Consider the following 22,600-nt stretch of genomic DNA (forward strand, 5'->3'; position numbering starts at 1 on the left):
CGTTCAACGTTCTAATTCAACGATTGATATTTAAACGTAAATGTAATGCAGAAAAACACGATATTATACATTATGATAAGGGTTATCTAACATTTAATGCATGCATACAACGTTACATACATTTATCTGAGTACCGATCTGGACATTAAAATGAGAAACAAAAGTCGTCAGAGAGTGGAGGTGTATACACTGTGTGTGTGTGTACACTGTGTGTGTGTGTACACTGAGTGTGTGTGTGTACACTGAGTGTGTGTGTACACTGAGTGTGTGTGTGTACACTGTGTGTGTGTGTACACTGAGTGTGTGTGTACACTGAGTGTGTGTGTACACTGAGTGTGGGTGGAGGAGGAGGGAGGAGGAGGGGGAAAAAGGAGGGAGGAGGAGGGGGGGTGGAGGAGGAGGAGGGAGAGAGGAGGAGGAGGGGGGAGGAGGAGGGGGGAGGAGGAGGGGGAAGAGGAGGATGAGGGGAGGAGGAGGGATGGAGGAGGAGGGGGAGGAGTGGGAGGAGGGGGGGAAGTAGGAGGAGGGGGAGGAGGGGGGAGGAGGGGGGAGGAGGGGGGAGGAGGGGGAGGAGGGGGGAGGAGGAGGGGGGGAAGGAGGAGGAGAAGGAGGAGGGGGGAGGAGGAGGGGGAGGAGCTTCCCGCCCTTGCGTGACCACGTGGCCCGCCGCGAGTCTCCACCACCACCACCCACATCATCATCATCGCCGCCGCCGCTCACTCCGCTGTTGAATGGCAAACAAGCGAGAGGCAAAAAGTCTCCATCGTCGTCATCGTCACAACAACAACAACCACAACAACAACAACAAACTCCACCCCGTCCACCCCTCCCCCCCTGCAACTCCGCAATGGATACAAGCGAGTTTAGCGGCAGCTGTTTGTGATTGGCAAACTTCGCTTCGCTCCATCAGCAGCAGCAGCACTCGCATCGGCCCCGCTTACCTGGGACGGCCTTAGCCGCCAACAACAACAACAACCACCAACAACAACAACAACCACCAACAACAACAACAACAAGTAAGACGCTTCGTGTGGTCGCTTGTGGGGGTCGTGTTATTTTGTCGTCGTCCTGAATACTGACGCAGAAGGGTCGTTGCCCGAAACGTCGCCGATTACATTTCCTTTCCAGGGCAGTGATGTTGAGTTGCTTTTTCCTGTATCGTACTTGAAGTGTATCAGGCGTACGCGCGCGTGTACACGTGTGTGTGTGTACACGTGTGTGTGTGTTTACATGTGTGTGTACGTGTGTGTGTGTACACACACACGTACAGACAGGTACACACGTACAGACAAGTACACACGTGTGTGTACACACACACGTGTACACACACACGTGTACACACATACGTACAGACAAGTACACACGTGCGTGTGTGTGTGTACACACACACACGCACGTGTGGCGCCCACCCCACAGTCAACTCTGCGCCAGTCGAATGCCCTGAGAGAGAGACAAAGACGGCCGGGCGTGCTGCGCGAACAGTGCCATGTATGGACACTCTACATGTGCGAACATAATCATATAAACAATGTGATGTGATGTCTGCAAATCAAACATGTGTGCATAATCATCTACATATGTATGTGTGCGAATATCACCGTACACGTGCATACGTCATTGTAAGTGTGTTGAACTTATTTTGCACCATACGTAGCCAACCGTGATAGGCGTCTAAAGACGAACACACGTGTACGACTTTGTACACGTGTGTTTACATACACACACATACACACATATATACACACATATACACACATATAACAACAACAACCGCCATTCGCCACTAAGTGGCGGTGACGTCACCACGACGCTTGTGCCAGGCCAAGTGCACCTTGAGGCCACGTGAAGTGTCGAACGCCCGCTGGCAGGAGGTCACGGGGCAGACCCAGGTGCCACGGGTCGACTGACTGAGATGACTGGTTGATGCACCACATGTGTCCCCTACTGTGTCAACTTGCTGTGCTTTAGACACCCGGCGCTCCGCTCGTTGTTGTGAGCGTCGCTCCTCCGCCCTCCGTTGTTGTTGGAGGGCGACTGCCTCCAACTGCCCAGTAGCGTCCTTCACGAGCCTCCTCCACTGAGGCCGATCTTGACACCGCTGGTACCAGTCATCGGCAACTCCACTCAGCTCCACGTCCTCCTGTACCACATCACTCCATCTCTTCTCTAGCCCGTGCCGCGCTCGTTTAGCCCCCTCGATCCGGCCGAACAAAAGCTGTTGAGGCATGCGGTGGCTGGGCATGCGGGCTACATGACCCAGCCAACGCAGCCTTGTCTGCCGGAGGAGCTCACCGATGGGACTTTGTCCAGATCTTTCAAGGATTTGTGAGCTCCTCACACAATCCAGCCTGGTTAAACCCAGGATGGATCGTAGGCAGGCCAGCCTAAATGTTTGATAACCGGCGAAGATGCTCCATTAGGGGGGTCCACGTTTCGCAAGCGTAGAGAAGGGAGGGAATGACTGTGGCCGAGAAGACCTGAAGCTTCGTGCGGAGCGACAGACCAGGTAGCTTCCACACAGCGTTACGCAACCGATGAAAAGTTAACGCCGCTCGACTGATTCAGAGTGAGACCTCTGCTGTTAAACTGGAGCCGATCATGAGCACACTGCCAAGGTATGGGGAACTCTCCACTCTCCCCACTACTGCTCCATCACCGATTGGGAGTTGTGGGGGTGGAGTGTCCGATGGTAAAAAATACCCAGGCAGGTGCTTAGTTTTGGTGGGGCTGATGGTAAGGCCCCGCCTCTTAGTGGCACGCTCCAGTCTCAGCAGCAGCGTCTGCAACTCCTCCTCTGAATGAGCAGCTATTACTAAATCATCGGCATCCATAACGTGCTTGAGCAATAGGGAGCCATCCCTTGATCGCACCCGGGCGTCGATCAGCCTCCCATTATATCTGTACCAAATGGAAATTCCCCCGGTACAGCTATTGAAGGCTTCACGAACTACGTGGTCAAAATAGATGTTAAATAATGTGGGAGCCAGATGACATCCCTGTCGCACCCCAAGGTGTACAGGGAAAGGCTCTTGACTCCCGTCCACGTAGTTTTACCCGGGCCCGCTCACCATCATGAAGGTCCTTAATGATCATGAGCAGAGGGTCAGGGACTCCGAAAGCACGAATAACAAACAAACACTCACACACACACACACTAACACACACACAAACAACACAAATACAGACAAACAACACTCACACACACTAACACACACACACACTAACACACACTCACACACAACACTAACACACACACTTGCACAGTGCACACCAGGCTGTTAAAGTATCAAAACGTTCACATGAAAGGTTTTGTTTTACTAATGGGCATTTCTGGTAATCATTAAAAATGCAATGTTTAATATCCAAAGCTATTAAAATGGTAAAATGTGGTGCGTAACAATGGAAGCAATTAAAATGTAATGTACATTTAAACATGAAAACAAAGAATAAAACCTAACAGGCCTAAACGATCTTCAAATGCCATATCTTACAAATGTAAATCTGCAACGTATGCCTCATGTAGTCCCTCCGTCTTGTGCAGTACGTGTGTGTTTAAATCTCTCTGAGTGTACTGAGTCAACGTTACATTGTACATGAGTCGAGAAGAGTCGCTATGTACAAGTATTGTAATGTTCATTTCTAGAGCTAAGGCGCTCTATGAAGTCAAGATACTATCTACGTGCATTAGCTTACGTGTCTGCATAATGTTGTGCTCGTTATAACTTACATTATGATTATTATATACAATTCAACTGTATGGATTGTACGTTGAACTTATTTCGCACCGTACGTAGCCGACCGTGCTAATCGGAGGATGGGTGAGTGTGTGGGTGAGTGACTATGTGAGTGGGTGAGTGTCTGTGTGAGTGTGTGAGTGACTGTGTGAGTGGGTGAGTGACTGTGTGAGTGGGTGAGTGACTGTGTGAGTGGGTGAGTGACTGTGTGAGTGGGTGAGTGACTGTGTGAGTGGGTGAGTGACTGTGTGAGTGGGTGAGTGACTGTGTGAGTGGGTGAGTGACTGTGTGAGTGAGTGAGTGACTGTGTGAGTGGGTGAGTGACTGTGTGAGTGAGTGAGTGACTGTGTGAGTGGGTGAGTGACTGTGTGAGTGAGTGAGTGACTGTGTGAGTGGGTGAGTGACTGTGTGAGTGGGTGAGTGACTGTGTGAGTGGGTGAGTGACTGTGTGAGTGGGTGAGTGACTGTGTGAGTGGGTGAGTGACTGTGTGAGTGGGTGAGTGACTGTGTGAGTGGGTGAGTGACTGACTGTGTGAGTGGGTGAGTGAATGTGTGAGTGAGTGAGTGACTGTGTGAGTGGGTGAGTGACTGTGTGAGTGGGTGAGTGACTGTGTGAGTGGGTGAGTGACTGTGTGAGTGGGTGAGTGACTGTGCGAGTGGGTGAGTGACTGTGCGAGTGGGTGAGTGACTGTGCGAGTGGGTGAGTGACTGTGTGAGTGAGTGAGTGACTGTGTGAGTGGGTGAGTGACTGTGTGAGTGGGTGAGTGACTGTGTGAGTGGGTGAGTGACTGTGTGAGTGGGTGAGTGACTGTGTGAGTGGGTGAGTGACTGTGTGAGTGGGTGAGTGACTGTGTGAGTGGGTGAGTGACTGTGTGAGTGGGTGAGTGACTGTGTGAGTGGGTGAGTGACTGTGTGAGTGGGTGAGTGACTGTGTGAGTGGGTGAGTGACTGTGTGAGTGGGTGAGTGACTGTGTGAGTGGGTGAGTGACTGTGTGAGTGGGTGAGTGACTGTGTGAGTGGGTGAGTGACTGTGTGAGTGGGTGAGTGACTGTGTGGTGTCCCGTGGAAGGACAACAAACATCCTGTTATCCACGAAACAATCACGGATAATCACGGAACAATCACGACACAATCACGGATAATGACGTAGAACTGCCTTGCCCCATCCCACGTAGCCACGGGCAAACATTGTGGGGGAAGCGGGCGAGCGGCTCCTGCGACGAAGCGCGGGTGAAGCGTGCGGAGCGCGGCGACGAGGTGGAGTGGCGACGAGGTGGAGGGGTCTGTGTGGAGGCCCGCGGCGGCCGCGACGATGCGGCGTGGCGGGTCCCCACAGGGGTGGCGGTCGGGCTGGAGGAGATCGTCGCCACGTTCACGCTAGGGATGGACGATTTGGAGAAAATCTGTAATTGCGATGTTTCTGACAGATATTGCGATTTGATTTGCGATTACATTTTTTAAAGTCAAGCTTCTGTTCAATATCCACTGCGTAATAGATTTAAAACGTGTGATGGAGCATTACCACCTGATACCATCAACATATGAACAGCTCTATATATTCTAATGCAAGGATGAGAACTTAAAATATATGAATTGCTTCCAACATGTATTTATTACAATGTTTTAATTGAAATAGAACAATCAAACATAGAACACTTGTTAAGTTAAATAAAGTGAAAATAATAAGAAAATTAAACAATTCCAATAACAAAGTAATAGGACTTTTCAAATCGCAAAAAATCGCAGCCTTTGCAATTTGCCAGTAGCATCGTTTCAAATTTCGACTTGAAATCGATTCGTCGTTCAGCCGAGTTCACGACGGGCTACGGGACGGAACTCGACGCTGCTGCGACGGGGGGCGGCTGACCGCCGTCCCCGCCACGCTCCACCCCTGCCTCGCGTTGTCCACCACCCCTGCCTCGCGTAGTCCACCACCCCTGCCTCGCGTTGTCCACCACCACGGGCACCACCACGGGCACCGCCACCACCACGGGCACTGCGCCCCCCCTCTGCTCTGCGGCAGACGCGTCTCTCGGCGGCTTCGCGACCGCCCGCGCCACCCCTTGGCTCTTGCTCGATCCGCACGCCCACAGAGGGTGCTTGAAAAATGTGAACACTTACATGGGACTATCGTTTTTAATGGAGAAAGAACGGACAGTGCACTGTGGCACGATAACAAGTGGATGTTAAGAGCTTCAGAAAGTCCAAGAGTCTCCGCTCGTTCGCCATCGTTGTCAACGCGTGGCTGGAATCTTCTCCAGGTGGTCTCCAGAGCCCGGAGGCACGTTGCTTGCGGTGCTGTTGCTAATTCTCGGAAGCGTTCACATTGTTTTGGATCAGCCCCCTGCATAGCACCCCGCGCTTTGTTCGCTCAAACGTTTATCGCTTTGCGACTCGCAGATGGCAGTGAGGTGGTTGCTCTCCGAGTGCTTCTTCACCATTCAATGTTTTGTTGTTTTTGCCTCCTGCTCTCCGGGCGCGTTGGAAAACAGAGCCGTGTCGGTGGCCGAGCGGGAAATCGCCGCGCGGGTTCCTTGGAGCGCCACCCGCCCCGGGCGCCCGCGCCGCGCTCCTTCTCGAGACGCGAGCCGCGGATCTCCTTCCGCGTGCCCTGGAACGCGTGCGGGTTCGCGTGTGCAGAGCGCGCTGCTTGCGATTCGCTTTCGCCGTTTCGCGATACGGAGCTGTCGGTTCTTCCCCCCCCCCCCAACAACGTCGCCGTGAGCCACGATCATCCGTCCACCTCCGGACGAAGGCCTCCCCTCCCCCGAGTCGTCCCGTCCGGCTCACCGCCCACGAGCTCGTTTCCCCCCCCCCGCTCCCATCCCCCCCCCTTCCCCGCGCTCTTTGTCCCACGTGCGTCTGCCGAGCTGCCCGCAAGCGCCGCGCTCCGCGTCTTCCCCTCCCGGCCCCGACTCCGAGTGCGGACACCGCCCCCCCCTACCTTCCGCAGCGCTGGTTTGCGTGTCGCTTCGGCCGCTCTGCCGTGTCGTGAGAGCAAAGGTGGTGCAGTGAAGACCTTCGCCTTTTCTTTGCCACATTCCCACTGAATGCTGCTATTCAGTATGTACGTATGTACGTATGTACGTGTGTACGTACGTATGTACGTGTGTACGTACGTATGTTGAACTTCTTTCGCACCGTATGTAGCCAAACGTGATAATCGAAGGATGGGTGGAGTGTGTCGATGAGTGACTATGTGTATGGGTGAGTGTGTGAGTGGGTGAGTGGCTGTGTGAGTGGGTGAGTGACTGTGTAAGTGGGTAAGTGACTGTGTGAGTGGGTGAGTGGTTGTGTGAGTGGGTGAGTGAGTGGCTGTGTGAGTGGGTGAGTGAGTGACTGTGGGTGAGTGACTGTGTGAGTGGGTGAGTGACTGTGTGAGTGGGTGAGTGAGTGACTGTGTGAGTGGGTGAGTGACTATGTGAGTGGGTGAGTGGCTGTGTGAGTGGGTGAGTGACTGTGTGAGTGAGTGAGTGACTGTGTGAGTGGGTGAGTGACTGTGTGAGTGGGTGAGTGACTGTGTGAGTGGGTGAGTGACTGTGTGGGTAAGTGAGTGACTATGAGAGTGGGTGAATGACTGTGTGAGTGGGTGAGTGACCGTGTGAGTGGGTGAGTGACTATGTGAGTGTGTGAGTGACTGTGTGAGTGGGTGAGTTATTATGTGAGTGGGTGAGTGACTATGTGAGTCTGTGTGTGGATGTTGAACTTCTTTCGCACCGTACGTAGCCAGCCGTGCTAATCGGAGGTGCGCGAGTCCCGTCTAACGACTTGCACTCCTGTGCCTCTTCATTTTGGTGCCGGTTCATTTTAATTTGTACTTCCTTACGATGTGTGCACATACATCACGTGCACGACAATGAACCTTCCGTGAAGCTGCTGGCCGTTTGAGTGCAGGTGCATGCAGAGGATGGATGCATCGGGCAAGCAGCTTCGAATGGCATCGATTAGGGAATGGCTGTGGATTTGTGATCACAATGAGGAGGTAGTGATGGGTGGGACGAGTGGTGTGCAGGGTGGAGGAGGAGGTTGTGATGGGTGGGACGAGTGGTGTGCAGGGTGGAGGAGGAGGTAGTGATGGGTGGGACGAGTGGTGTGCAGGGTGGAGGAGGAGGTAGTGATGGGTGGGACGAGTGGTGTGCAGGGTGCAGGAGGAGGTGGTGATGGGTGGGACGAGTGGTGTGCAGGGTACAGGAGGAGGTTGTGATGGGTGGGACGAGTGGTGTGCAGGGTGGAGGAGGAGGTGGTGATGGGTGGGACGAGTGGTGTGCAGGGTGGAGGAGGAGGGCAGGTGACCGATATGGGCAATGGAGTGGCGCCCAGAGTTTGGCGACTAAAAGGAAGAGAAGACCTAAAGCCAGGCCGTGGTGGATGGTGGTCGTGCTGCTGAGTGCTTCTTGGAAGTTGGGTGGTGGCTTTGTGACGACTACGGGATGGATCTGGCAGAAGCGAGGATGAGAATGATGAGGTGTGATGACATCAGCAGAACTGGGCGCGTGTGTGGGTGTATGTGTGCCATTGTAAGTTTCCGTGTGCGTGTTTACGCGTGCGTGAATCTGCGTGCGTGTGAGTGTCTGTGTGTGGTGCTACGTACACGTAGCCTGGCACAAGCGCCGTGTTGTTGTTCTGGTGTAGTGGTTAGCGCGCTACGAACCCGGCGACCCGGGGTCGATTCCCGCTCACGGTGAAAACCAGCGATGATGATCTGAACCGGCCCTGGGCCTCTCCTAGGTCGACTCGGCCTGAAATGAGTGCCTGGCGCCATTTTGTAAACATCGCCACTCGGGAGACAAAGGCGGCCGGGCGTGGTGCTGGCCACCCACCCCCTCGTGTGCCGTGCCGGCCTTCACGGGTGCTGCTACTCGCTTAACGGCGCTCGCCCCAGCAGTCTGTGACAGGCTGCACGGGGGGGGGGGGAGGATCTTTGTCTTCGTGTGCGGGATCTGTAAGCGACGAGAAACACCGCAGAACAATCGTGCAGGTTGTAAATCTACGCGTTTCAAACAACGCAAGCAGCGCGTTGCGTGGAAAGCACAGGGCACGGCCTTCAATGCGAGAGCTGTCAGCGGTTGCTTCGGGGGCAGCCCTGGACGAGCTGCCAGCAAGGGGCGCCCCGGGGGGAGGACCGCGGCACTCGGCGCCCCCCGCTGACCCCCAAACCCCGAGCGCAGGTCCAGGCTGGGCCTTTTGGGTATACCGGGGAACGTTTTTGCCCCGATGTTCCGTTGAATGCTCTTCAAGCGTCGTTGTTTTAATCAGAGGCAGAATTATTCGGTCCGTCCGTCTGTCCAGCCGGTACATTCTCAGGAATGTCGAGAAATTAATAATCATTCATATTCCCTTCGTACGTGCACGGGAATTGAAATAATGACATCTTCGTTATTTTATTTGTATTTTTCCCCTCGAATATTTTGTCCCGGGTCACCATGAAAATAAGTAACCTGCCGGTCGGTCGCATTTGACTCAAATTCATTCTCATGGTGACCTTCCGCAAGACGACCATGATGCATTTCTCCAGGCACTGCTGATGTTTTTCTGCACAATGCACAAAGGCTGAATGCCCTTACCACGTTTGTGCCTTTTGTGTATGTGAGACTGTGTGTGTGTGTGTGTATCTGTGTATGTGAGACTGTGTGTGTGTGTATGTGAGTATTTGTGTATGAGACTGTGTGTGTATTTGTGTATGTGAGACTGTGTGTGTGTGTATGTGAGACTGTGTGTGTGTGTGTATTTGTGTATGTGAGGCTGTGTGTGTGTGTATTTGTGTATGTGAGGCTGTGTGTGTGTTTGGGGAACGGTGGCGTATCGATAACGAACCCGGCGACCCCGGATGTGATGATCATCTGAGCCGGCCCGGGGCCTCCCCTGTGTGGGACCTGGTGCGGCGTGTCCACGTGTCGACTCGCCAGACACAAGTGGCCTGGCGTGGTGCTCGCCACATCACCCCCTTCATGTGCCGTGCCGGCCTTCGCTAAAAGCACTTGCCCCAGCAGCCTGTTAAGGCTAGACGGGGGATCTTTGTCTTTGTGTGTCTGCATGTGCGTGTTGTAGGGAACTAGGGGGGTGGTTAACAAACCCCACGAACCCGGCGACCAGAGTATTGAACTTGAGCCGGTTCTGGGCCTCACCTACGTCGACTCGGCAGAGTGCCGTGCGTCAAGTCGTCTGCTGCCAGCAGCACTGGCCCCTGCAGTCTTGTGGAGGCGATACGTGGGGGTCTTTGTGTTGCTGTGCATCTCGGCGTGTTTCTTGGAATTACACTGAGAGAGAGAGAGAGGAAGCGCGTGGATTAGAGAACGCACGCAAGTTGATAATGACGTCGTCACCGTCGTCATCGTCGTCATCGTCGTCATCCGCATCGCTGTTGAGAGAAGCGGATGAGGCTTGTGCAGGACGCGTCACGCCGAGGAGGGGGACGACGGCGACCGACCGTGGACACGAACGGTCACGGAGCGGCAGCCCGGCCGCAGGGAGCGCGTCCCAGAGGACGTCCGCCCAGGGGGGAGACGGAGCGACGAAATCAGTCCGCGGGCACGCACGTGCCGGGCGGATTGTTATTCAAATCGTTGAAGGCTTTTGGGAGACCTTCATCCAGCAGTGGATTGATCATGGCTGATGATGCTGATGTTACTGGCAGTCCTCGACTCACGAACACCCGCGCTCACGAACATCCTCACTTAGGAACACCACCCACTCTCACTAACACCACCCACACTTACTAACACCACCGTCACTTACTAACACCACCCACTCTCACTAACACCACCCTCACTCACTAACACCACCCTCACTCACTAACACCACCCTCACTCACTAACACCACCCACACTCACTAACACCACCCTCACTCACTAACACCACCCACTCTCACTAACACCACCCTCACTCACTAACACCACCCTCACTCACTAACACCACCCACACTTACTAACACCACCCTCACTCACTAACACCACCCTCACTCACTAACACCACCCACACTTACTAACACCACCCTCACTCACTAACACCACCCTCACTCACTAACACCACCCACTCTCACTAACACCACCCACACTCACTAACACCACCCTCACTCACTAACACCACCCTCACTCACTAACACCACCCTCACTCACTAACACCAACCACACTCACTAACACCACCCACTCTCACTAACACCACCCACTCTCACTAACACCACCCTCACTCACTAACACCACCCTCACTCACTAACACCACCCTCACTCACTAACACCACCCTCACTCACTAACACCACCCACACTCACTAACACCACCCTCACTCACTAACACCACCCTCACTCACTAACACCACCCTCACTCACTAACACCACCCTCACTCACTAACACCACCCACACTCACTAAACCACCCTCACTCACTAACACCACCCTCACTCACTAACACCACCCACTCTCACTAACACCACCCACTCTCACTAACACCACCCACTCTCACTAACACCACCCACTCTCACTAACACCACCCACTCTCACTAACACCACCCTCACTCACTAACACCACCCACTCTCACTAACACCACCCACTCTCACTAACACCACCCACACTCACTAACACCACCTCACTCACTAACACCACCCACTCTCACTAACACCACCCACTCTCACTAACACCACCCTCACTCACTAACACCACCCACTCTCACTAACACCACCCACTCTCACTAACACCACCCACACTCACTAACACCACCCTCACTCACTAACACCACCCACTCTCACTAACACCACCCACTCTCACTAACACCACCCTCACTCACTAACACCACCCTCACTCACTAACACCACCCACTCTCACTAACACCACCCACTCTCACTAACACCACCCTCACTCACTAACACCACCCTCACTCACTAACACCACCCACTCTCACTAACACCACCCACTCTCACTAACACCACCCTCACTCACTAACACCACCCTCACTCACTAACACCACCCACACTCACTAACACCACCCTCACTCACTAACACCACCCTCACTTACTAACACCACCCTCACTCACTAACACCACCCTCACTCACTAACACCACCCTCACTTACTAACACCACCCTCACTCACTAACACCACCCACACTCACTAACACCACCCTCACTCACTAACACCACCCTCACTCACTAACACCACCCTCACTCACTAACACCACCCACACTCACTAACACCACCCTCACTCACTAACACCACCCTCACTTACTAACACCACCCTCACTCACTAACACCACCCGCACTAACACCACCCTCACTCACTAACACCACCCACACTCACTAACACCACCCTCACTCACTAACACCACCCTCACCTACTAACACCACCCGCACTCACTAACACCACCCTCACCTACTAACACCACCCTCACTCACTAACACCACCCTCACTCACTAACACCACCCTCACTCACTAACACCACCCTCACCTACTAACACCACCCTCACTCACTAACACCACCCTCACTCACTAACACCACCCACTCTCACTAACACCACCCACTCTCACTAACACCACCCTCACTCACTAACACCACCCTCACTCACTAACACCACCCTCACTCACTAACACCACCCACACTCACTAACACCACCCACACTCACTAACACCACCCACACTCACTAACACCACCCACACTCACTAACACCACCCTCACTCACTAACACCACCCACACTCACTAACACCACCCTCACTCACTAACACCACCCACACTCACTAACACCACCCACACTCACTAACACCACCCTCACCTACTAACACCACCCTCACTCACTAACACCACCCTCACTCACTAACACCACCCACTCTCACTAACACCACCCACGCTCACTAACACCACCCTCACTCACTAACACCACCCTCACTCACTAACACCACCCTCACTCACTAACACCACCCACACTCACTAACACCACCCACACTCACTAACACCACCCACTCTCACTAACACCACCCGCACTCACTAACACCACTCACTCTCACTAACACCACCCTCACTTACTAACACCACCCACTCTCACTAACACCACCCACTCTCACTAACACCACCCTCACTTACTAACACCACCCACTCTCACTAACACCACCCTCACTCACTAACACCACCCTCACTCACTAACACCACCCACACTCACTAACACCACCCACACTCACTAACACCACCCACTCTCACTAACACCACCCTCACTCACTAACACCACCCTCACTCACTAACACCACCCACTCTCACTAACACCACCCACTCTCACTAACACCACCCACACTCACTAACACCACCCACACTCACTAACACCACCCTCACTCACTAACACCACTCACTCTCACTAACACCACCCTCACTTACTAACACCTCCCACTCTCACTAACACCACCCACTCTCACTAACACCACCCACACTCACTAACACCACCCACACTCACTAACACCACCCACACTCACTAACACCACCCTCACTCACTAACACCACCCACTCTCACTAACACCACCCTCACTTACTAACACCACCCACTCTCACTAACACCACCCTCACTCACTAACACCACCCTCACTCACTAACACCACCCTCACTCACTAACACCACCCTCACTCACTAACACCACCCTCACTCACTAACACCACCCTCACTCACTAACACCACCCTCACTCACTAACACCACCCTCACTCACTAACACCACCCTCACTCACTAACACCACCCTCACTCACTAACACCACTCTCACTCACTAACACCACCCTCACTCACTAACACCACCCACACTCACTAACACCACCCTCACTCACTAACACCACTCTCACTCACTAACACCACCCTCACTTACTAACACCACCCACACTCACTAACACCACCCACACTCACTAACACCACCCTCACTCACTAACACCACCCTCACTCACTAACACCACCCTCACTCACTAACACCACCCTCACCTACTAACACCACCCACACTCACTAACACCACCCACACTCACTAACACCACCCACACTCACTAACACCACCCTCACTCACTAACACCACCCTCACTCACTAACACCACCCACACTTACTAACACCACCCTCACTCACTAACACCACCCTCACTCACTAACACCACCCACACTCACTAACACCACCCACACTCACTAACACCACCCACACTTACTAACACCACCCTTACTACTAACACCACCCACACTCACTAACACCACTCGCACTCACTAACACCACCCACACTCACTAACACCACCCACACTCACTAACACCACCCACACTCACTAACACCACCCACACTCACTAACACCACCCACACTCACTAACACCACCCTCACTTACTAACACCACCCTCACTCACTAACACCACCCACACTCACTAACACCACCCACACTCACTAACACCACCCTCACTCACTAACACCACCCACACTCACTAACACCACCCTCACTCACTAACACCACCCACACTCACTAACACCACCCTCACTTACTAACACCACCCTCACTCACTAACACCACCCACACTCACTAACACCACCCACACTCACTAACACCACCCACACTCACTAACACCACCCACACTCACTAACACCACCCTCACTCACTAACACCACCCTCACTCACTAACACCACCCTCACTCACTAACACCACCCACACTCACTACACCACCCTCTCACTCACTAACACCACCCTCACTCACTAACACCACCCACACTCACTAACACCACCCACACTCACTAACACCACCCTCACTCACTAACACCACCCTCACTCACTAACACCACCCACACTCACTAACACCACCCTCACTCACTAACACCACCCACACTCACTAACACCACCCACACTACTAACACCACCCACACTCACTAACACCACCCACACCACTAACACCACCCTCACTCACTAACACCACCCTCACTCACTAACACCACCCTCACTCACTAACACCACCCACACTCACTAACACCACCCTCACTCACTAACACCACCCTCACTCACTAACACCACCCACACTCACTAACACCACCCACACTCACTAACACCACCCTCACTCACTAACACCACCCTCACTCACTAACACCACCCTCACTCACTAACACCACCCACACTCACTAACACCACCCTCACTTACTAACACCACCCTCACTCACTAACACCACCCACCATCACACACCCCACACTCACTAACACCACCACACTCACTAACACCACCCACACTCACTAACACCACCCACACTCACTAACACCACCCACACCCTACACCACCCCACTCACTAACACCACCTCACTCACTAACACCACCCACACTCCCTAACACCACCCACACTCACTAACACCACCCACACTCACTAACACCACCCTCACTCACTAACACCACCCACACTCACTAACACCACCCACACTCACTAACACCACCCTCACTCACTAACACCACCCTCACTCACTAACACCACCCACACTCACTAACACCACCCACACTCACTAACACCACCCACACTCACTAACACCACCCACACTCACTAACACCACCCACACTCACTAACACCACCCTCACTCACTAACACCACCCACACTCACTAACACCACCCACACTCACTAACACCACCCACACTCACTAACACCACCCTCACTCACTAACACCACCCACACTCACTAACACCACCCACACTCACTAACACCACCCTCACTCACTAACACCACCCTCACTCACTAACACCACCCACACTCACTAACACCACCCTCACTCACTAACACCACCCACACTCACTAACACCACCCACACTCACTAACACCACCCACACTTACTAACACCACCCTCACTCACTAACACCACCCACACTCACTAACACCACCCACACTCACTAACACCACCCACACTCACTAACACCACCCTCACTCACTAACACCACCCTCACTCACTAACACCACCCACACTCACTAACACCACCCACACTCACTAACACCACCCTCACTCACTAACACCACCCTCACTCACTAACACCACCCACACTCACTAACACCACCCTCACTCACTAACACCACCCACACTCACTAACACCACCCACACTCACTAACACCACCCACACTCACTAACACCACCCTCACTCACTAACACCACCCTCACTCACTAACACCACCCACACTCACTAACACCACCCTCACTCACTAACACCACCCACACTCACTAACACCACCCACACTCACTAACACCACCCTCACTTACTAACACCACCCTCACTCACTAACACCACCCACACTCACTAACACCACCCACACTCACTAACACCACCCACACTCACTAACACCACCCACACTCACTAACACCACCCACACTCACTAACACCACCCTCACTCACTAACACCACCCACACTCACTAACACCACCCACACTCACTAACACCACCCACACTCACTAACACCACCCTCACTCACTAACACCACCCACACTCACTAACACCACCCACACTCACTAACACCACCCTCACTCACTAACACCACCCACACTCACTAACACCACCCTCACTCACTAACACCACCCTCACTCACTAACACCACCCACACTCACTAACACCACCCTCACTCACTAACACCACCCACACTCACTAACACCACCCACACTCACTAACACCACCCACACTTACTAACACCACCCTCACTCACTAACACCACCCACACTTACTAACACCACCCTCACTCACTAACACCACCCACACTCACTAACACCACCCACACTCACTAACACCACCCTCACTCACTAACACCACCCTCACTCACTAACACCACTCGCGCGTGCCCCCGTGTGTGCAGTTGTTGGTGACTCATTGAGCCTCTTACAACAAGCGAGCCAGCATCAGGGCAATTTATGTTATTTTGTTTTCTATTTATGTTATTTTATGTTTTCTATTTATGTTACTTTATTTAATGTTTTACTATGCAGTATTTATTACAGGATTGCAAACGTACAATGTTTATACTTGGGAGTTTAACAAGGCTTCCCTTTATTGTTGAACTGTAACAAATGTGTCGTGAACCCACCACCACCCGACACAGCCAGTCAGCAAGGGGTGGTCACGTAAACAGAACGTGCACAATTAGTTACTCGTTCAGCACTAACATTTACAATTATAGTGTAGTGTATATTGTAGTGTAAAGTAGTGTAGTTTATAGTAGTGTATAGTGTAGTGTATAGTAGTGTAGTGTATAGTAGTGTATAGTAGTGTAGTGTGTAGTGTTGTGTATAGTAGTGTAGTGTGTAGTGTTGTGTATAGTAGTGTAGTGTATAGTAGTGTAGTGTATAGTAGTGTATAGTGTATAGTAGTGTAGTGTATATTAGTGTAGTGTATAGTAGTGTAGTGTATGGTGTATTATACTAGCTCAGCACTAACCACAACATTTACAACGTGAGTAGCTGGTGACGTTTTACGGGTGATTGCAACCACCAGCATCACCGGGCGAATTGTGCCGCGACTATTACGAGGAACAAACCGCGTTCGTAAGTGGAAGGGACCGCACGGACACGTGCGGGCGTCAAAAGGGGTCGCAGGCGCAGCCCTGCAAGTGCTCGCTCACGGCACCGCTGCCAGAAGGGGCCTCCACTGTAGGTCGCTCTCTGGAGCCCCCTCTGGAGGGTGTTCACACTCCCACGCCGTGTCCCTCTAGAGGGTGTTCACACTCCCACGCCGTGTCCCTCTAGAGAGTGTTCACACTCCCACGCCGTGTCCCTCTGGAGGGTGTTCACACTCCCACGCCGTGTCCCTCTAGAGAGTGTTCACACTCCCACGCCGTGTCCCTCTGGAGGGTGTTCACACTCCCACGCCGTGTCCCTCTGGAGGGTGTTCACACTCCCACGCCGTGTCCCTCTAGAGAGTGTTCACACTCCCACGCCGTGTCTCTCTGGAGGGTGTTCACACTCCCACGCCGTGTCCCTCTGGAGGGTGTTCACACTCCCACGCCGTGTCCCTCTAGAGAGTGTTCACACTCCCACGCCGTGTCCCTCTGGAGGGTGTTCACACTCCCACGCCGTGTCCCTCTAGAGAGTGTTCACACTCCCACGCTGTGTCCCTCTAGAGAGTGTTCACACTCCCACGCCGTGCCCCGCGGGAGGTGAGATGGCCCATGCCGTGCCCCGCCACACGCGACCCGCCCGACCGTCGACCTGTGGTGGTGAACCCCACATGAACCCCACCACCCGCGCTCGACACGGGAGGCGGCAGCCGCTGCTGATCGGGAGTCGAACCGGCAACCTGCGGATCGCGGGTCCAGCGCGGTGCTCGCGGTCGCAGAGGCAGCGTCTCCCGCGCGCGTGTGTGTGTGGTGTGTGTGTGTACGCGTGTGTGTGTGTGTGTACGCGTGTGTGTGTGTGTACGCGTGTGTGTGTGTGTGTACGCGTGTGGGTGTGTGTGTCTATGTGGGGTGCGTTGGCGTGGCGGTCAGCGCGCCGCGCTACGAACCCGGCGACCCGAGTTGGATTCCCGCTCGCGGCCACCACCGGTGACGATTATCTGAATCGGTCGACTCGTTCTCAGCTAAGTACCTGGTGCGGTGTGTAAACATCGCCACTGGGGAGACAAAAGCGGCAGGGCGTGTAGCTGGCCACCCACCGCCTCGTGTGCCGTGCCGGCCTCCATAGGCGCTCGCTAACAGCACTTGCCCCAACAGTCTGTTAAGGCTATACGGGGGGGGGGGGGGGGTCTTTGTCTTTTGTGTGTGTGGGTCTGTACGTACATGTGCGTGTGTGTGCGTCTGTCTCTCTGTGGCTGCAAGTTGCAATGTGCAGATGTGCGGAAGCTCCTACAGTCGTTACAGGAAGGAAGTTCTGTCTGTGTGTGTTTATGAGTGTGTCTGTGTGTGGGGAGCGGTGGGGCAGCGGTTAGCGCACTGCGATACGAACCCGACGACCCGAGTTTCGATTCCCGCTCACGACCGATAACAGTAGTGAAAATTTGAACTGGTCCCGGGCCTCTCCTAGATCGACTTAGCCTTAAAACGAGTACCTGGTGCCGTGTGTCAGTATCAGCGTTGCTGGCCACCCATCCACCCACCCCCTCGTGTACCGTACCGATTTGAGGTGCTGATCATGATCAGCACTTCTGTGTCTGTGTGGGTGGGCTAGGGTTACGGTGAATATTCAGCGGCTCTTGAGTTGAGAAGGCAAGGACGATCTTATTTAACTTGTCATTCCAGTGACTGAAGTGTCGTCGTCGTCATCGGCATCATGAACAGCAATAGGAATAACAACAGCATGAGCAGCAGCATCATCATGAGCAGCAGCATCAGCGTCATCATTGATATCATCAGCAGATCCTTCATCACCAGCAGCATCGGTTTCATCGGAACCGCTTTTCGTGTTTAGTTTGTTGTCCTTCCCCCGCACCCCCGATACACGCGGTTGCCTACGTACGGTGCGAAGGAGGATCAACACACGTGCGTACGTCAGTGTCATTTGCAGCAGTGGTGGCATAACAGCCTTTAGCTTCATCATTAACGTAATCATCAGTGGCAACAGCAGTATCAGCAGCAGCAGCATCATCATAAACTCCTCCATTCGTCCCTTGTACAAATTGGCCTCTGGTATGGGAATGTGGAATTTCCACCGCATTGGCCTCTAGCTAAGAGACATGAGTCCTCCTCCATCCTGCCTCCACCCTCTTCCTCCATCCTCCTCTCTCCCCCCCTCTTCCCTCCCTCCTCCTCTTCTTCCTCCCTCCCTCTTCCCCCCCTCCTCTCCCCCCCCCCCCCCCATCCTCCCCCTCCTCCTCCTTTACGGTCAGGGGAGCTCCCGTGGCCGGCCCTCTCGTGCGGCAGCGATGACCCACGCGGTGTCGCCGGGGTGAGGTGATCAACCACGTGGTTACATCAGGGACGTGGCTTGAATTGACGATGAACGAAATTCGATGAAAGCCGATTGTGTAATTGTTGAGCATTAGTCGGTGGCACATGCATGGCTGAAAAAACTAAGGTTTTAACGACTTTATTCCATCACCATCATGTGATGATGATGGAAATTGTGACATCGGATGGTGGGAGGCTGATAGGGTGGATGTATGGGTCTCTGTGTGAGTCTATGAATCTGTGTATGTGGGTCCCTATGTGATTCTATGAATCTCTGTGTGAGTCTGTGGGTCTCTGTGCGAGTCGATCCAGTGCTGCTGGAAATATCGCACTCCTCAGAAGGCTGTAAAAACACAAAGGAACGTACTTGGGGTTTGGTTTTTTGTGGACAGACAGATACGGGACGGATACCGGACTACAGAGGTGGGGTTGGTCTTCTTGGGACCATTGGGGGCATTGAGATATTGGAGCCATTGGGGACATTGGGGACATTGGGGACATTGGGCCAAAAGTCCCAATAACAAAACAAATGGGAGTGCAGGTGAACTCTGCGATGCGATGAGAAGTGTAAATGCTGCTGCTGTGTTTGTTTTGCGAGCGTGGGTGTCCTGGGCTCGGCGGAGAAACAACAACAACAACAGCAGCGCTACCTCTGCCCACGCCGCTATCGACGCAGCGGCCGAAGTGAACCGGGGTGGCACCGCCCGCAGCTCGTTAATGTCACCGAGATAACGGCGCCAGTGCTGGCAGCGCTGCGGTGCCGCAAACATCTCGGCCGTGGGTGCGTGTACGGTGTGTGTGTGTGTGCGTGCGTGCGTGCGTGCGTGCGTGTGCGTGCAGGAGGGAGGAAGGGCTGGGGGCGCGGTGGCACTTATCGTGCGTGTGTGCGCGTGTGTGTGTGTTGAACTTCTTTCACACCGTACGTAGCCGACCGTGCTCGTTCGGTGGCGCAGCGGTTAGCGCAGCGGTTTATGGGGATGGTGAACGTCAGTGGCGAGTCTGTGAGTTCGTGTGGTGGGGAGCGGTGGCGCAGCGGTTTACGGGGATGGTGAACATCAGTGGCGAGTCTGTGAGTTCGTGTGGTGGGGAGCGGTGGCGCAGCGGTTAGCGCGCTGTGCAACGACTCGAGTTCCATTTCCACTCATGGCCACCACGGTCATCATCTGAACCGGTCATGGGCCTCCCCTGGGTCGACTCCTTAACACTTGATGCGAAATAAAAACATCTTTGGGGAGACAAAGGCGGCCTGGCGTGGTCCTTGCCACGCCACCCCCTCGTGTGGCGTCCCGGCCTTCACAGGCGCTCGCGAGCAGCACTTGCCCCAGCAGTCTTGTTGAGGCTACACGGGGGATCTTTGTCTTTGTAGTCTGTGTTACGTGCATTTGTATACACGGTAGAACCCTCCTTGAAGATGGCCATTGGTCGTTAAGCTTAATCAGTTCCAATAGCATCGAAAGTTACCGCTTCTCACCCAAATAATTGACTTTCTAAGATTTAAAGATTGCATATGAATGCGTAAAGATACTAACAACATATAAGCATACTAAAACACGGTTAATCAGTGCAACACTTTATATTCACTGTACCTATAACAGCTCGTCGTTAACAGGGGAATGATCTTCTTGGTTGTTTCGGTAAAGTCACGTAGAAGGGAAATAATAAAACAATAAAAATGTAAAACAATAAAACAGGGGAATGGTTGGTAAGCGAACACATTGGGCTCTATGGATTAATTACACTACACTATACACTGCATTACGATACACTACTATATGTTACTATACACTACACTACTATACACTACACTATACACTACACTACTATACACTACACTACTATACACTACACTATACACTACACTACTATACACTACACTATACGCTACACTACTATACGCTACACTACTATACGCTACACTACTATACACTACACTACTACACCACTACACTACACTATACACTACACTACTATACACTACACTATACACTACACTACTATACACTACACTATAAACTACACTACTATACACTACACTATACACTACACTACCATACACTACACTACTATACACTACACTACTATACACTACACTACTATACACTACACTACTATACACTACACTACTATACACTACACTATACACTACACTATACACTACACACTGGGCTCTATGGAGGCCGAGCGATTAGTCGTGATCAAGGGTAGACAGGTGTGTGTGTTTACGCGTGTACAGATAAACACGTACACATCTCTATGTGTTTGCGTGTCCTGTGTATGTAGCCTGTGCACGTGCAGTTGCGTGCGTGCATGTGTTCACGTGCGTGCGTGTGTGTTCACACGCACGCACGTGTGCGCTCGTTTGTACGTGTGGATGCTTGGGCGTGTGTGCGCATGTGTATGTTTGCGAGTGTGCACCTGTGTGTTTGTGCGTGTGCACACGTGTGCGTGTGTATATTTGTGCGTGCATGCGTGTATGTATGGTTTCGCGTGTGCGCGTGTGTACATGTGTGCGTGTGCGCACGTGTATGTATGTTTGCGCGTGTGCGCGCGTGTATGTATGTTGCGTGCGCGTGTGCGCGTGTGTGCGTGTGCCCACACACAAACCCCTAGCCCGCGAAGCGTTTGTAGCGGTCGGACAATTTGAGCCAAATTTGGCTTTCTGAACAGAAATAGCAGCGCAGATGACAGATCTCGAGTTTGGTTCGTGTTGTGCAAGTGAGCGGGGGAGAAAATGTGACTGTTCTCGAATGCAATCTGCCTATTTGCGTCCGTCGTTGTTAAGGCTCCCCTTGCGGTCTGCCGACCGAGCGAGTCGCTTTGTGCAAGTTGTTTTTTATTCCACGGCTGGTTTTTTTCCCCCACTCCGTGGAAAAAGAATGAAAAACGACCGGGCCGCGCTTTTATTTTGACGCCGATTTTTTTTTCAAACGCCGCGGCAGTTCGCTCGCTTTGAGCTTCGAGTGAATCGGCCCCCCGGAGGAAATCTGACAAATTGGCCAAAGGGGGGGTGGGCTAAATTCAATACCTGGCGCAAAAGAAAAACCGGAGCT

General features: G+C 53.1%; 1 protein-coding gene across 1 annotated transcript in view; it reads left to right on the forward strand.

Annotated features, from left to right (window-relative positions):
* The first annotated feature begins 678 nt into the window (after positions 1-678).
* Positions 679-22,600, forward strand: part of LOC144735832 (uncharacterized) — a 64,044-nt gene continuing 42,122 nt past the window's right edge. The window contains exon 1 of the mRNA XM_078618372.1: positions 679-1,016. The gene's annotated coding sequence lies outside the window, so the exon portion shown is untranslated. The remainder of the gene's footprint in view (positions 1,017-22,600) is intronic.

Source organism: Lampetra planeri, chromosome 57, assembly GCF_965212315.1.
Source record: "Lampetra planeri chromosome 57, kcLamPlan1.2.h2, whole genome shotgun sequence".
In the NCBI taxonomy this organism is placed as follows: domain Eukaryota; kingdom Metazoa; phylum Chordata; class Hyperoartia; order Petromyzontiformes; family Petromyzontidae; genus Lampetra; species Lampetra planeri.